Source organism: Ctenocephalides felis, unplaced genomic scaffold (assembly GCF_003426905.1).
Source record: "Ctenocephalides felis isolate EL2017-DRISC unplaced genomic scaffold, ASM342690v1 CF-g0.4_SCAFFOLD_01413, whole genome shotgun sequence".
NCBI classification, from domain to species: domain Eukaryota; kingdom Metazoa; phylum Arthropoda; class Insecta; order Siphonaptera; family Pulicidae; genus Ctenocephalides; species Ctenocephalides felis.
The window spans coordinates 17,225-21,488 of record NW_020537567.1 but is presented as its reverse complement, the minus strand read 5'-3'; the positions used below and the strand labels follow the sequence as shown (position 1 = coordinate 21,488).

The 4,264-nt window shown below is 30.7% G+C and overlaps 1 long non-coding RNA gene across 4 annotated transcripts; it reads right to left on the bottom strand.

Annotated features, from left to right (window-relative positions):
• Positions 1 to 918: 918 nt before the first annotated feature.
• LOC113369629 lies at positions 919 to 2,269 on the bottom strand. 4 transcript variants are annotated; one of them, XR_003366534.1, is made up of 7 exons: positions 2,200 to 2,269; positions 2,064 to 2,134; positions 1,867 to 1,995; positions 1,499 to 1,765; positions 1,392 to 1,424; positions 1,189 to 1,322; positions 919 to 1,081 (listed from the first exon to the last, which is right to left on the bottom strand). It is a non-coding gene; the product is annotated as an uncharacterized LOC113369629 (long non-coding RNA). The 4 variants fall into 4 exon arrangements; XR_003366536.1 differs by having other exon boundaries at positions 1,867 to 2,005; positions 2,200 to 2,256; XR_003366535.1 differs by having other exon boundaries at positions 1,867 to 2,005; positions 2,064 to 2,240.
• Between the last annotated feature and the right edge of the window lie 1,995 nt (positions 2,270 to 4,264).

The window sequence follows — 4,264 nt, the reverse complement described above, 5'->3', positions numbered from 1 at the left end:
GGTTCCCATACTGCACGGTACGCACTTGCCGCGTAAAGCGAGGGTTTACTGTACTTCCCAATAAACCACAAAACGTAACAAAGCCATGAACGTTACGTAACGCTGGCACGTCCGCACGAATCAGGTACGTAACCTGGGAGGCACACAGAAGCATCTATTTCGCGGGCAAGAACGTAACGGCTGTTTCGTTGCACACTAATACACCGCGGTTACATTTTTGCTACGTATCTAAATTGAATAAAAAAGCGTGTAGGTGTCTTTTTGTTACATACTTATTTAATTAAATTTCCTGCAAATATAGAATATTAATAATAATTTCGGATATTTAGTAATTTTATTAAATATTATCATTTACAATATACAAAATTACATATTACATAGTTAACATTAGAAAACTAAATTTGATAGTCCATAAAATGTTAACCTATAAAAATAATTATTTATTTATTCATAATATGTATTATGTTTAACTCTCTTGGCAACTTCAGTTAAATCAACTTGGCAAAGTTAAGTCTTGCGTTAAATATGTTCAACTCACTTGCATCTGTTAATGTATCTAAAATAGAACCAAACATCTTAGAAACATTGTACACAAATTTTGAATTGAAAACATTGTGAAAATTAGTCATTTGTGAACATTACCCTCTAAACATACTATTATTTGAAGTTAATGACTATGTAGTTCCTACGATCATATGACAGATACAATTATTCCATGAACAACACTCAATTTTCTTGCATTGATTTTATCCTATTAATTTTCAAGATCTGAATTACCTAAAAGTAAAAACACTACAAATTAGTATTAAATCATATTAGTTAAAATTCTCTTCATGTAGAACCTTAATATACCAATTCTGTAATGCAAGATCATCAGGCTCGAAATACTCAACAATTCATGTTCTCTTCAACACTTAATCCATATAATGTGTGATATCCGGTGTATTCTTTGTTTTCCTTCTTGAATGTTTTTAAGTCTTGCTTGTTTCTTTGGTGACAATTTATCTTCTTGATTAGAGCAAATTTCCCTAGTTTGAATTCCATTTTGACATAACCCATAAGGGTTATGAGCACTCTTTCTCTACAATTGAAAAGCAATTTATATCAGTTTTTGCTTAACTGAATAGTTCTGATACTAATGAAATTATAAAGAATATGTATGATACCATATATATTACACTTATCTACCTATAATATTCATATCATATCACTGAATTGAGGTTATGTGATTTTTGACTGGTCTGTCAGAAATTTCAATAATTATGTGATAAATCAATTATCACAATACATAAACAGAATTTGCATTGCACATGACCTATATACTGAAAATAACTAATTAGTCATTATAATAATTTGTAAATTAAAAAAAAAAACAGTGCAATTATACTCACCTTTGCTGGTTTCGTATTAAATATGTGAATTTCCTAAAAGTAAAACATTACAAATTAGTACTAAATCATATTAGTTAAAATTCTCTTTGTGTAAAACATTAATATACCTATTCTGTAATACAATATCATCACTTAAGAAATACTCCACAATTCATTTTCTTTTCAACACTTAATCTTAATATGTGTTCTTATTTATCGATATGTGTTCTTATTTTTCTTCTCGCATGTTTTCAAGCCTTGCTTGTTTTTTTTTGGTGACAAAGAATTAATAATTTCTAATATATTATCTAACTTTGTATTTATCTTCTCTATTGGAGAAAATTTCCCTAGTTTGAAATCCATTTTCGTAGGGGTTATCAGCACTGTAATTTTCTCTACAATTGAAAACCAACTTATATCAGTTTGTGCTTAGCTAAATAGTTCTGATACTAATAAAACTATAAAAAATGAATATGTATAAAACTATATAACTTACTTCTCTTTATTCATATATCACTGAATTGAGGTTATGTTTCTGACTGGTGTGTTAGAAATTTCAATTATTACATGACAAATCAATTATCACAATACATGAACAGACTTTGCATTGCAGGCGGCCTATATACTGCAAATGACTAAACATTATTATAATAATTTATAAATTAAAATATGTTTCAGTACAATTAGACTCACCTTATTTGCCGGTTTCATATTAAATACTTTTGCAGCTGACTGTTTAACTAATTTCTACAACTGATTTCGCACTAAATATAAAAGCAATTAATAAATAACGCTTCAATAAAGGAAATATCTTGCATTTCAAACATACACGATAAAATACTCAATTATGCGTCCACGATGCACTAACCGAGTTAACCTATATTTAATTTGACATGTCGATCATAAAACACTTCACGGCTATTTTCAAAGGCTAATCTATGTGACAATGCAACGTACCACGCCACGTACCGACAGAAACGCGTCGACGGTGGTTAAAGGTCGCAACTATACGTAACAGCATCGTTTTTTTTACTTAACATCAGTTTCGAAACGAAAGTTACAAAATGAGTTACGTGGATTTAACTTCTGTGGTTTACTGGGTTCTAACACTAGCCCTACCTCTGTGGCGTGAGCATATATGAGCGCAAAATATGTGCTACGAGCTACCTACGATGATGCTACGAGCGTACTTATGTGACACTCACAGCACCAAGTCGAACGATAAAAATGACATGTAAGCACGCTCACAACGCGTAAGCGTGCAACGCGAATGCACCCAGTGTTAGCACATGTTGTTCTATAATATTGCACAATTCCGAGAGATAGCATAACACATGTAAGCGTAACCTAGAATTGAAACATGTCAAACTACTTTTGTAGAAAAATATTGTTTTTGGGTTTTTGGGAATAACATATATTTATTCTAATATTTATTTACGAGATATAGTTTAAATAATATAATACATTTTTATTTCTTTAAAGCCTTTCTGGCGGAGCACACGACGCCAGATTTCCTAATTAGTTCGTGCCGGAAAGTTTTTTACCGAGCAACGATATGATAAATCACAATTTATAATCTTGCCCGACATATTTTACGATCTTGCCAGCCAGATTTCATGTTTAAGCTCTCTTTTCACAACGGCAGTATCCTTAACATAATTTCTTTCTATAACCGTTGCCTAGCAGCGTCGGAAACTGATTTCACAACAACTTCTGTCCTCGAAAATTTCTGCCGTATTTTACGAATAGAGCATGTCCTATTTGGCGATGAATGAACTTTCAGTGTCCAATAGGAAAGCTGTATTTTGTCACGTAAATATCAATACGTACTTGATTCATGTACTTCGATTTTGGAAACGTTCAGTTTTTATATAGTGAATAGCTATATATAGCGATGTGAAATAATTATTAGTTTTTGGAAAACGCAATTCAGTACTCTTAAACTATTCAAATTTTCAAAAAAAAATCAAATATGCATTTGTTTCAAATTTTCGTAATTTTATCTGAAACTAGCCGACCCGACAGACTTCGTTCTGTCAAAAAAAATGGTAATGTGGCGGTGTTTTGTTCCTACTTTTTTCTATTCTTTGCAAAAAATTATCCTGAATAGAACCGTCACCCTGGTAAAAATTCGGTGTGAATTAAAAATAATTAAATAATTAAATTTGTGCCGTTGCAAAGGCGCGGTTGGTCGATATTTCGCAATATTATAATTGCCGATCCAATCTTTAATTGAAGATTGTGAGGTGACAATCTTAGCAAATCCAGCGAGTTTAAAAACTCCGGTGGATCGTCTTGGTTAGTTGTCGAATCAACTGATTCGCCTGTAATATGTTCTTGAATTTCGAAATTTAATTCATTTACATCAATGTTTTTGGCTGCCAATATAGCTTGTTAATCAATAGAAAGATATTTCTATGTTTATATAAATATATTAAAAATTAGATTATCAAAAACTACACAAAATGTCATGACATATTTCATTGTTTTTTCTACAAATTTTGTTGCCTACTCGATTAAAAAAGAAAAGGGCTGTTTTTAGGGGTTTTCCGGCAATTATTCGAATTTTTCTCGCCGTAAGAACCATCCTTGGACATCAACGAACATTTTAAAAAAAGAATTGGCCAAATTGATCCAGGCGTTGTTGAGTTATGCGCTTACCAACACATTTTGCGTTCCATTTTTATATATAAGAAGATATCAAAAAATTTCAAAATTTTCAAAAAATTAAAGAAAAATCAAATCGTTTTATTTCAAAAATTCCGTAATTTGCAAAGATACTAACTTGCAAACAAATCTAAATTTTATATTTTTTTAAATTTCAAAATGTTTGAAATTTAAAAATAATAAATTTACATAAAACTTTTACTAAACTTTTCATAACCCTTTTAATA